Source organism: Chiloscyllium punctatum, chromosome 36 (assembly GCF_047496795.1).
Source record: "Chiloscyllium punctatum isolate Juve2018m chromosome 36, sChiPun1.3, whole genome shotgun sequence".
In the NCBI taxonomy this organism is placed as follows: Eukaryota; Metazoa; Chordata; class Chondrichthyes; order Orectolobiformes; family Hemiscylliidae; genus Chiloscyllium; species Chiloscyllium punctatum.
In genome coordinates, this window is record NC_092774.1 from 66,271,842 (window position 1) to 66,284,546 (window position 12,705).

Sequence of the window (12,705 nt, forward strand, 5' to 3'; positions counted from 1 at the left end):
TTCCTCTGCCCTGCTGAGGCATCTGTCCATCCACACCGGGGAGAAACCGTTCTCCTGCACCGAATGTGGGAAGGTCTTTACCTGCTCCTCCACACTGCTGAATCACCAGCTGGACCACACGGGGGTTTTGGGGGGGGGGGACAGTGGAGGAGGGGGGAGGCCATTCTGCTGCCCTCAGTGCGGGAAGGCCTTCAGCAATTCCTCCACCATACTGAAGCACCAATGTGGCCACACCAGGGAGATGCCCTCCAGCTGGCCCGAGTGTGGGAAGAGGTTCATGTTTTCGTACAACTTGCGGAAGCACCAGCGGAGGCACCAGTGCTCCCAGCAATCAGATCCCACCGGTGACGCTGCCTTCGGTCACCTCCCAGGACTGAACCTCCTGCCAGTTCTGACAGTGGGTGCAGTGGGAGAGTAGGTGGGCTGTTTTTCTTTTCTGCTGGACTGCAATTGCCTCCCCCACACCCCACAATCACAACTCCATGGTGGCTCAGGGTTAGCACTGCTGCCTCATGGCACCAGGAACCCAGGAATAATTCCACCCTTGGGGTCTGTGTGCAAGTTATGGAGGGTAGGAAAATGGATCTGAGTGGGTTAGTCTTCGGAAGATCAGTGCAGATGTGTTCGGCTGAAGTACTTGTTTCCACATTGTGGGAGTTCTATGATTCTATGAGCTTTGCCTTCAGTGGATACTGCTGCTCATTGAGCCCGGGACTGCACATTGCCAATGAAATGATCCAGAGAAACCGAAGACCGCAAGACCATCGGAGAAGAGGTTAGGCCATTCGGCCTACTCTGCCATTCGTTAGTAAGAAAAGTATTGGATGAGATGAGCTACACTGCGGAAACAGGCCATTCGTCCCAACAAGTCCACACCGACCACCCCCCCCCCCCCCCCCCCCCCCCCGAAGATTAACCCATCCTGACCCATTTCCCTCTGACTAATGTACCTAACTCTATGGGCAATTAAGCATGGCCCATCCACATGACCTGCACATCTTTGGTTTATGGAAGAAAACAGGATCACAGAGAGAAAACCTACGCAGACACTGGGAGAAAGTGCAAATTCCTCACAGATAGTCACCCAAGGCTGGAATCAAACCTGGGCCCCTGGTGCTATGAGGCTGCAGTGGTTACCACTGAGCCACTACATATTGCAACCCGAAGTTGGCAAGTAGGAGCTTGGGAGAATACAGCAAGCTAGGCAGCACCAGAATGTGGAGTAGTCAGCATTTTGGGTATTAACCCTTCTTCAGGACTGAAACATTGACTTCTCCATGAGAAACGATTCACAGGAATGTTGCTGGGGGTTGGAGGGTTTGAGCTACAGGGAGAGGCTGAATAGCGTGGGGCTGTTTTCACTGGAGCATCGGAGGCAGAGAGGTGACCTAATAGCGGTTATACAATCATGAGGGGCATGGACAGTGTAATAGACAAAGTCCTTTCCTTGGGGTGGGGGAGTCCAGAACGAGAGGGCATAAGTTTAGTGTAAGAGGCGAAATATATTAAAGGGACAACTTCTTCATGCAGAGGGTGGTACATATATGAAATGAGCTGCCAGAGTATATGGGTCAGGTGCTGTCAAATGGGAGTGGATTAATTTAGGATATCAGGTCAGCATGGACAAGTTGGAACAAAGGGTCTGTTTCCTTGCAGTACGTGTCTCTGACGACTGGTCCTGATGTAAGTTTAAAATAGAGTCCAAGTAACTTTGAATAGTTCAATCTTGTTGAGCTCACCTCCTGAAAAGTTTCAGATGAATCCCTCTGAGAGATACTGTTTAAACATGCTGAGTTGGACAAAGTATCCCATCAAGTTCAACACAAACCCAGAGTTGAAGAAGTCAGAAGTCAGAACACCAAGGGGACCAAAACTGATCACAATATTCCAGGTGCAGCCTCATCAACGTCCTGTATAACTACAACATAACTTGCCAACATCTGTACTCAATTCCCTAACTGATGAAGGCCAGTGTGCTGAAACCTTTCTTCACTGCCTTGTGTACCGATGTTATCAGAGATATAGGACCGACTTTAAACTGATCCACGATCCAGCTGCTGGGAGCACAGAAGTAGAGTAGTGCTGCGTGAGTGTGCTGGGTCGATAACCCAGAGGTCGATGGGTAAAAACCATGTGATGCTGTTGCTCAATGTCTCTGTAAGCTGCTTTCATATACAAAGGTTCTGTGCATCTGGTTCCCAAAGCTTCTTCAGTGGAGGCGTGGCCGCTGGAGCCCAGGCGTTCAACAACCCCTCCGGAGCTGGAGGAAGTTCCGAGCTCCAAGAAGCGGGGGGTAAGGCTGGAAGCAGGATTTGCTCAAGGCTTGTATTTTTAACTCATTTTAATGGTACCTACTGTATGGGGCTATGGTTTACATTAAAACGGAGGATCATATCAGAGTGTTTATATTTAGCAGTGGTAGTTGGTAAAATGCACTCTCTGGAGGAGCACTTTCTATGATGCTGCATTTCTTGCTTTCTGCCCTTACCCCATTTCTTATCTCCCATCTTGATTTTATATTTTTTTGGTCAAATTTAATTTCATATTAATCAGACTTGCGATTCACTGTGTGCTATTAATTTGTTTGTTTGAATATTGTAAGTCAAAATTAATGGTGTCATGTCATTTCTGATGTCAGAGCTTGACATTGAATGTGCAGATGTGAATATCAGTAAGTTGTGAAAATAAATCAAGAACTTGTGGTTTTTAACAAAAAGAGCAGTTCACTGATATTCATGGCATCGTCTCATTTGGGTGTGATGATTCAAATCTGACCAACAAACCGTTTCATGCAGTCATCCAATTGAATAAAAAAATTCTTTAATTTAATTAAAGAAAATAACTCTGGCAAGCTAAGATTTATGCAATCTATTTATAAGATTATGTCCATTGCTCGCAATATGGTCTCATCCACATTGAGGAAACTGCACGCCAACTAGCGGAACATTTCAGGGAACAACTCTGGGACTCTAAATCTAAACGACCGACGGTCCTGTGGCGGAACACTTTAACTCCCCCTTCCATTCCACCAAGGACATGCAAGTCCTGGGCCTCCTCCACTGCCAAACTCTTGCTACCTGACACTTGTAGGAAAACACCTCAACTTCTGCTTTAGGACCCTCCAACCACATGGTATCAATGCAGATTTCATCCGTTTCCTTATTTCCTCTCCCCCACCTTGTCCCAGATCCAACCTTCCAATTTGACACCAACCTCTTGACCTGTCATACCTGTCCACCTTGCTTCTCACCTATTTGCTCCACCCTCATCTCTGACCTATCACCATCAATCCCTACCTCCATCTAACTATTGCACTCCCAGCTGCCTTCCCTCCAGCCCCACTTCCTTCCCATTTATCTCTCAGCCCCCTTGGGCCACCCTTTATTCCTGATGAAGAGCTTATGCTCTAAACCAAGACTGTGATGAAGCAAAATCCTCAACAAATAGGAAATAGCTCCCAAGTCAGATTTCATTCCCTCTTCTGTTTCCCAGTTCTTTCAGAAATAAGGAATGTCTTTTTCTTCCACTGGAAAGTGGTCTTCCACTTTGCGCTGTCTGAAGTGTTATCCCTCACCACTCCTTCAGCCACCTTTTAAGAATCCTTTCAACCTGTTTTTCTGACAATTGTGGAGGTGACCAAAAGCAAACATTTCACTTCTCCTCAATGTCCCATTTCTCCTCCTATGAGCCATTTTGTCATGTTGTCTCTGTTACAAACAGCCAAGTGCACTTGGTTTCTGAATTGAAATTTGGCCATTGAAGTGAACAGGATTAATATTTATCGATAGCTAGCTGTGTTTGCACTAACTGTAATTATCCACCAATACGACGTCTTTTGTTCCACCAAAACTGGAAACAATGATCTGTGCTTATATTGCAGTCGGATATAGAAAATTATCCCAGCGATCTTCACGTTATTATAGTTTACTGAGGCCATAACATCATTACGTGGCAGTTTGATGTGACTAAAACCTGGATGGGAATCTCTAGATTATGTTGTTAAAATATCGGTATAATGTTATTCACACTGCGCTGTCACCAACTAAACGAAGCGGCTGTGTGTTTAAATACCGTAATGAACAGTTTGTGTTCGACTTCTCACATTGCGGGGAGCTGAGCATTTACCCAAACAATGGGCACACCACCTCCCTGACAGTGTTCACAACTCAAACTGACAGCAAAGATTCACGTGTGATCGAAAGTTTCCGCAAAGAAAATTTGACACGACCGATATACGGAAAGAACGTACTCATTTCTTGATTTGAAATGTAAGAAGTTGAGTGTAGTGAGCCAGACATGATTTGAACAAGGAACCTTCTGATCTGGAGTCAGACGCGCTACCGTTGCGCCACAAGCTCACGGACAGCTGATGACCTCTATTCATGCTTAAGGGAAGTGATCGCACTACAATAATTTTACGTTCAAGTCTGTTCTGTTTCTCCCCCTTCTCTTCCAAGGGTTGGGATTGTCTTTCGATTTGCAGAAGTTGAGATGCTCTGGATGCTGTGATCCAGGGCAAACACAGGCTGGAGGACCTTCGGCGTAGAAATAGTGACGAGCATGTACGGTTATGTCAAGCTACAGGAGAACAAAATTGTGGCTCTACTCTTTTTTTTCCCGACTGGCATTTGACCACTTAAAATCTGTCAATAACAGCAGCATCTCCAGAGCATACTGCACATGCTCCTTGGTGTCAGCAAGGTCTGTGCGGGTTAGCCGGTGTCAGCAAAAACTGCATGCTCGGCGCTGTCCACGGAAACGACTCACGATCTTCATGGACCAATGGAGAGCATTGTCGGACTGGAAGGAAACTTATCCTCCTGCCAATCCGAGCCCCCTTACTGTCTGAATGTGGAAGGTGGTCCATGTCATTCTGAAGCTGCTGCTGTTCCTCTCTCTGTAAATGAAGATTGAGCTTCACCCCAAACTGTAACTTCCTTCCTTTGTCCAACATCTGTGAGTATGGCACTCTTTTCTCACCCTCTTTTTCCATTTATTTTTCATTCGGGGCTTCAGTTGTTGACTTGCAGCAACTGAAACGGAAGAGAGTGAATCCGGGGGGCGGGGCAGACTCTGGAAATGTTGGAGAAATTACTACTGCAGATGCTGAAGATCAGAGTCGAGAGTGTGGTGTTGGAAAAGCACAACAGGTCAGGCAGCATCAAAGGAGGGTATGAAGGAACAGAGACTTTCAGCTTCTGTGGAATGAGAGAAAGAGTTCATTATAAATTAGCATTGATCAGATAGGCCAATGGGAGATGGAGTTTAATTTAGAGAAATACATTTTGGTCAAGAAATCCAGGCAGGACTGACTGGGGAGTGTTGCAGAATAAAGAGACCTTGGAGTGCAGGTTCATACTTCATTGAAAATGGAGCCTCAGGTAGACAGAATAGTGAAGGCAGTGTTTGGTATGCTTTCCATTATTGGTCGCAGCATTGAGTATGGGAGTTGGGAGTTTGGGAGTTGGCTGTGCAGGACATTGGTTAAGCCACATTTGAAATGCTGCATCCACTTCTTGTCTCCTTTCTATCGGAAAGATGTTGTGAAACTTTGAAAAGGATCAGAAAAGATTTACAAGGCTGTTGCCAGAGTTGGAGGGTTTCAATAGACAATAGACAATAGACGCAGGAGTAGGCCATTTAGCCCTTCGAGCCTGCACCGCCATTCAATATGATCATGGCTGATCATTCCTAATCAGTATCCTCTTCCTGCCTTATCTCCATAACCCTTGATTCCACTATCTCTGAGAGCTCTCTCCAACTCTTCCTTAAATGAATCCAGAGACTGGGCCTCCACTGCCCTCTGGGGCAGAGCATTCCACACAGCCACCACTCTCTGGGTGAAGACGTTTCTCCTCATCTCTGTCCTAAATGGTCTACCCCGTATTTTTAAGCTGTGTCCTCTGGTTCGGCACTCACCCATCAACGGAAACATGTTTCCTGCTGCCAGTGTCCAATCCTTTCATAATCTTATGTGTCTCAATCAGATCCCCTCTCAGGCTTCTAAGCTCAAGGGTAAACAAGACCAGTCGCTCCAGTCGTTCAGTGTGAGGTAATCCCGCCATTCCAGGAATTGACCTCGTGAACCTACGCTGCACTCCCTCAATACCCAGAATGTCTTTCCTCAAATTTGGAGACCAGGACTGCACACAGTACTCCAGGTGTGGTCTCACCATGACCCTGTACAGCTGCAGAAGCACCTCTTTGCTTCTATACTCAATCCCTCTTATTATGAAGGCCAGCATACTATTAGCCTTCTTCACTACCTGCTGTACCTGCATGCTTGCCTTCATTGACTGGTGTACAACAACACCCAGATCTCTCTGTACTGCCCCTTTCAGCTCCAAGGAGAGGCTGAGTAAGCCAGGGATATTTTTTCTCTGGAGGGTCAGAAGTTGAGGGGTGACCTTATAGAGGTTTATAAAATTATGAAGGTCATGGATAGGATAAATAGACAAGGTTGTTTCCCTGGAGAGTCAGTGGGGGGGGGGGGGGGTGCGGGGGAAGAGACTGGAGACTAGAGACATAGGTTTTCAGTGAGAGGGGAAACATATAAGAGTTCTGAGGGGCAACTTTCCCACGCAGAGTGTGGTGCATTTAAGGAGTAAGCTGCCAGAGGAAGTGGTGGACACTCATACAATCGCAACATTTAAAAGGCATCTGGATGGGTTTATGAATAGGAAGGGTTTGGAGGGATATGGGTCAGGTGCTGGCAAGTGGGACTAGATTGGATTAGGATATCTGCTCCGCATGGACAGGTTCGAGTGAAGGGTCTTTTTCTAAGTTATACATCTATGACTCTATTTGATTACAGATGCTGCTCCTCTCTCTGAATGAAGATTGAGCGTCACTCCAGACTGTAACTTTCTTCCTCTGGCCAACATCTGAGTACAATACTCTCTTTTATCAACCACGTTTTCAATTTTTTTTCATTCTGGGGTTCAATTGTTGACTTGCAGCAACTGAATGGAAAGGGAGTGAATCCAGGGAGGGGACAGACTGTGTCTCGATTGACAATGTAGACAGTCAGAAGGCTGGAAGAACACAGCAAGCCAGGCAGCATCAGGAGGTGGAGAAGTCTACGTTTCAAGTGTTTCTTCAGGAAGGGGGATGGGTGTAGGACAAGATGCAGATAAAGGGGTGCCGGTAGCAAGGTGTTGAAGTGGGAATTGGTGAAGACAGAGGGTACAACCTGATGGTCGATGGGAGGAAGGAATCTGGTTGGTGGCAGGGAAGAGTGAATGGGAGGGGCAGAGGCCGTGAAGGGAGTTGGGGGATGGAGAACTCCATGTGGAAGATGAGGTGTTGTGGATTGGATCGTTGTGGCAATGAAGGAGGCCAAAGCTGGTCATGTCAGAAAGGGAGAGGGAAGAGGAATTAAAATGGGTGGTGACTGGGATATCTGGTCAGCCTCTACAGACCCTCTTGCCCTTCCTTGTTTTCGCAAAATGCAACCCCTGGCTTTTATCCACACCTCTCTTATGCACATACTCTCTGACACATACACATCCCCAATACTCCCCCTCGCACAGGGTGATACTCCATAACACTCACTTCACCAAGCAAGCACACATGCAAAAACACACTCATGCACAAACTCACATGGAGACACCTGTGCTGCCCTGCATAGTTTGCAGAAATCTCTCTTCTCTTCAGAGAATCCCCAGAGTGTGGAAGCAGGTTACTCGACCCAACGAGTCCACCCGACCCTCCAGAAAGTAACTTCCCTACCCCCATTTCTCTACATTCATCCCTGACTAATGCACCTTACCTGGACATCCCTGGGCACTATGGGTAATTTGAGCATGGCCAATCCACCCTCACCTGGACAAAGTTAAAAATCACATAACACCAAGCTATTTGGAAGCACTGGCTTTCGGCACGAAACTCTTTCATCAAGTGGTTGTGAAGAATAAGATCATAAGGGTCAGAATTTATGGAAAAACATTTCAGTGGCAGGACACTGCAATGATATATTGAACAAACCTGGATTGTTAAGTCTTTCATGTTTTCAAATGGGTTGCAGGCATCATTAATATGTAAATCTCCAACTTCCTGTAAGGCACTTCTCAACATTACTTAAGGTTTTGTAACAAAAGATGACATCTCAGCTCAGACAATGCATTAAATGTGAGGTCAGAGTCCAAACCTTGAATCAAACTGATTCTATTTCCAAAGTCAAATTTCCAAAATATTATATGTATTGACTGCCAGCAGATTGTGCATTTTTAAGCAAAATAGGATGTATCTGCAAATAAAAATTCACCCCCATGGACTTCTGTGTGTATGCGCGCATGAGAGAAAGAAAGTCTGCTTCCGTGCAGTACATGTCTATCTCTATTTGATAAGATGCTTCATTTCTGGTGAAAATATTGTCAATCATAGCTGGGTACTAACAGTTAGATGTAAGGGAGAGAGGATCCTCAAGTTGGGCACAATCAGAATCCTGGGAGAGCCCTATTTCTGGTTTGCTTCCTAATGAACAGACATTAAGCACTAGCACCTATTTATTTCTCATGTTGTTGTTGTTTCATTTTTTCTTGTTTGATTCCCTGCTATGACTATACTTTTGTGTCTGGTTGGTTGAGAGACTGGGAGATTGTGCATTGGACTTTGATTGACTTACTGAATAATTTATTGTTCCAGAAGGTGTAAAAAAAGAGGGGGTGGGGGTAAAAGCTTCAGCAGAAATCCAGTAGAGCTGAGAACAGATTGACATCTTATTCTGTGGGAACAGTGAAATCAGAGGACAGAGAAATGAGGACCTGAAATCAGAGCAGACACCAGACTACCCTGTGGTCAGTGCTTTGATTAGCCATGGCAACCCTCTACCTTTACCTAGCTTCCCATTTGACTACCCCCTCGATATTCAGGATCCAATCCTTGTCATCCTGAAGCCATGTTTCTGTGAGGAGCCTCAGATCATAATTATTCTCTTCAATGTGTGCAGACAATTCATTTACTTTTGTTACAGTGCAGCACACATGTAGAAACACCACTTTTTGTTTCCATTTTTATGATCATTCAGAATCCAGTTTTGATTGCTGGTATATTTACTCTCCTTGTCCCTTTCTATCATTCTCTGATGTTAATTTCCCACATCAATACATTGCTCACCAGTCTTGATTTGGATTGACCAGGGTAAATTGCCCATCATGTCCAGGGATGTGCAGGTTAGCTGGGTTAGTCATGGGAAAGGCAGGGTTATAGTTTCATAGTAATACAAGCAGGAGTAAGCCATTTGGCCCATCCAGCCTGATCCGCCATTCATTAAGATAATGGTAAAACTATCTATCGTCTCAGCTCCTCCTCCCTGCATTATCCAACTATTCTTAATTAACCTACCATGTAAAAACCTAACCAACTGTGTCTTCAATATACTTAATGAGGCTGTCTCTACTGCTTCCTTGGGCAGAGAATTCCATAGATTGACTACTATCCAGGAAAAATAGTTCCTCCTCATCTCTGTCCAAAATCCAGTCCTCCAAATTATGTGGCCTAGTCTCATCCACCAGCAGAAATGTCTGGATAGTGTAGGGTCTCATCCCTACAGTGCAATGAATTCCCAGTTTCCACCAAAGTCCCCTACATAACTGGATATTAAATCTACCTACATCTAGGTGGATAGACTGGGACTTTTCTCACTGCAGCACAGGAGGTTGAGAGGTAACCTTAGAGATTTATAAAATCATGAGGGGGGTAGATGAGGTGAATGGTGGGTGTCATTCCCCACATGTGGGGATTTTAAGATTAGAGAGCAAACTTTGAAGGTGAGAGGAGAAAGATTTTAAAAAGACTTGAGGGGCAGCATTTTTTTAAAAAAGAGAGTGGTTTGTGTGTGGAATGAACATCCCGACACAGTAGTGGATGCAGGTAAAGTAACAACATTTAAAAGACATTTGGATAAGTACATGAATAGGAAAGGTTCAGATGGATATGGGCCAAACACAGGCAGGTGTGACTAGTTCAGTTTGAGAACATAGTCAGCATGGATTAGTTGGACTGAAGGGTCTGTTTCTATGCTATATGACTCTATAACTGTTCTGTACTGGTCTTAAAAGCCATTTTCTCACCTTCCCCCATAAACATCCTCCTCTTTGTAGTTCAAAAATCAGATGAACTCCACCTTGAATATATTCAATAATTCCCTAACTGTATGCAGGCATCCCCACTTCTGAACTCAATTCCACTTGCGAATATACCACTTGCATTGCTCGCTGCACCTGACAACTGGCATTGACTGTTGTGGAAGGACGCTGAGGCCCCTTTGTACATCCACACGTCATTCCTGATGAAGGGCCCGTGCCCGAAACGTCAACTCTCCTGCTCGTCGAATGTTGACTGAGCATTTCCAGCACTACATTTTTCGACTCTGATCTCCAGCATCTGCTGTCCTCACTTTCTCCATATCCCAATATGTCACCATTTAAACAATGCACCTCTTTTCTGCATTTTTTTAACACCGCAAAGGCTCTAACTTCACATTGGGTATTGTATTTGCCATGTGTTTGCCAATTGTCGTCTTCGGGAGACAGAGGGTAAACATGGGGAATGGTTCGCCGAGAGTCACAGCTGGGTCTGCAGAGGCCGACCTGACCTCCCAATCACCACCCATTTTAATTCCCCTTCCCACTCCCTTTCTGACATGACCATCTTAGGCCGCCTCCATTGCCACAACAAACCAAACTACAAATTGGAGGAACACCACCACATCTTCCACCTGGGCAGCCTACAGCCTGGAGGACTCAACACTGAGTTCTCCAATTTCAAATAACCTCCTTCCCCACTCCTCAAATCCCTTCCCAGGCTCATTCCCACCCCTCCCTGCCACCAACCAGATTCCTTCCTCCCAGTGACCAGTTTGTACTCTCTACCTGTCTCCACCTATCCTCAATTCACCACGCTGCTCCCAGCACACCCTTGTTCTGCAGCTCTCCCAACACCCACCCCCAGTCCTGAACAAGGGTGACACCCAAAGCAAGGAACATGTGCAATGCTTGTTGATACAGAGGAACGTATGCAATATGCTCAGTGGCGATGCTGGCATTATTGACAGATTTTGAAGTGTCCAAATGCCAATAGGAGAAAAAAAAGGTAGAAATTTCTTCTGTCTTTTCCCTAGTGTAGGGGGTGAAGGTCTGCACTAGAGAGGCTCGGTTCAGGGTGAGAGCAGAAAGATATAAAAGGTACCTCAGGGGCAACGTTTCCATGCAGAGGGAGGTGCGTGAATGGGATGAGCTGCCTGAGGAAGTGGTGGAGGCTGGTACAGTTAAAGCCTTTAAAAGGTCTCTGGATGGGTCTACAGGAAGGGTTTAGAGGCAGATGAGCCAAGTGCTGGCAAGTGGGACTGGATTAATTTAGGATATCTGGTTGGCATGGACGGGTTGGACCGAAGGGTCTGTTTCCGTGCTGTACATCTCTACCATTCTAAATAATAAAATGTATACTTTGATAAATTACAAACTATATCCATGTTAATAAGGCTTAGTACACCACACACTTCACTAACCATTCTCAACAGGGTCCTACCCCTTCAATGACTGAGGAACATCCGCCTCCAGAATGGTCACCGGCTCCTACCTGCTGTACAGCCGGGCGGTGTGGCCGTGACACAGCAGCTGCACCAGGAAGGCGGCGGTGCCCAGTGACGGGTGTCTGCCCCGGGGCCGCACGGCGCCATTTTCCTAACGGCCGCCCCTTCCCCGCTCGAGCGACTTCTCCTCCCAACCGCCTTCACCCCCGTGTGACGTCAGCTCAGGGGGGGAGTGGGCGGGGCCGGGGGAGCCTCACCGTCACCAAGTAACAGACACCTCGCGCTACAACTGCTGCTCCCTGAAGCGGGAAATCTGCATTTTAAAAGGACATTTAACGGGCTATTTCTGCAAATAGATTGAAATGGACAAGATTACATTTCAAAGGGATGTAGGCACATTCAAAGGGATATCTTAATATGCAAAATGACGCAGTCATATCTAAATGAATCTACATTTCGAAGAGACGTTGCCCTATTTATAAGTAGAAATGACGCTTTAAGAGACAGTCATATCTAAAGGGGTAAATATACATTATCGAGAGGCAAGATTGCATTTAGAGGAACACAACACATTGAAAGGACGTAATTACATTTGAAGGGGCATTTTTATATTTAAAAAGACACATTGAAATCTCATAATTAAAAGTACATGGTAATATTTAGAAAGCATGACCATGTTTGAAATAGTGCAGCCACTTTATAAGAAAAGGGATTTGGGCTGGGGCGCGGGGGAAGATTTAATTTTTAAGAAAGTAAGCAAGTTATTACGATTTGGAATGATCTTGAAGGGGTGATGGCACCAGTAAGTGGCAAACGTTAATACAAAATTCTTGAAAAGAAAATGATTCCAGATATATGTGGATGCAGGGAAATAATTCAACAAAAGAGCCATTACAAATTTATGGAGCAAACAAAATCCTTTTGAGAGATATAAATGGGAGCATCAATATTTAAATAGGAATTCCAATTTTTGTTCTCCTCCCAAAATCTGTCTTGTCGGGGTCCAGTGTAAGCCAGCACAATTTGTAATGCCACGGTAGGCCTTGCAACTCAACCTCATTGTGTCCTCACCCAATATTCATATCTGTGTGCTTAGCAGTCAAGGGAAAGAGGGGATGATGAAAAATACTGGTTTTGCCAGTGATGCTCACGTTCCATGAACAAATAAAACA

At 45.5% G+C, this 12,705-nt stretch overlaps 1 long non-coding RNA gene across 1 annotated transcript; it reads right to left on the reverse strand.

Moving 5' to 3' along the window:
• Positions 1-2,803: 2,803 nt before the first annotated feature.
• LOC140460609 (uncharacterized) lies at positions 2,804-11,739 on the reverse strand. The gene is made up of 2 exons (XR_011954237.1): positions 11,510-11,739; positions 2,804-5,198 (listed from the first exon to the last, which is right to left on the reverse strand). It is a non-coding gene; the product is annotated as an uncharacterized lncRNA (long non-coding RNA).
• Positions 11,740-12,705: the final 966 nt, after the last annotated feature.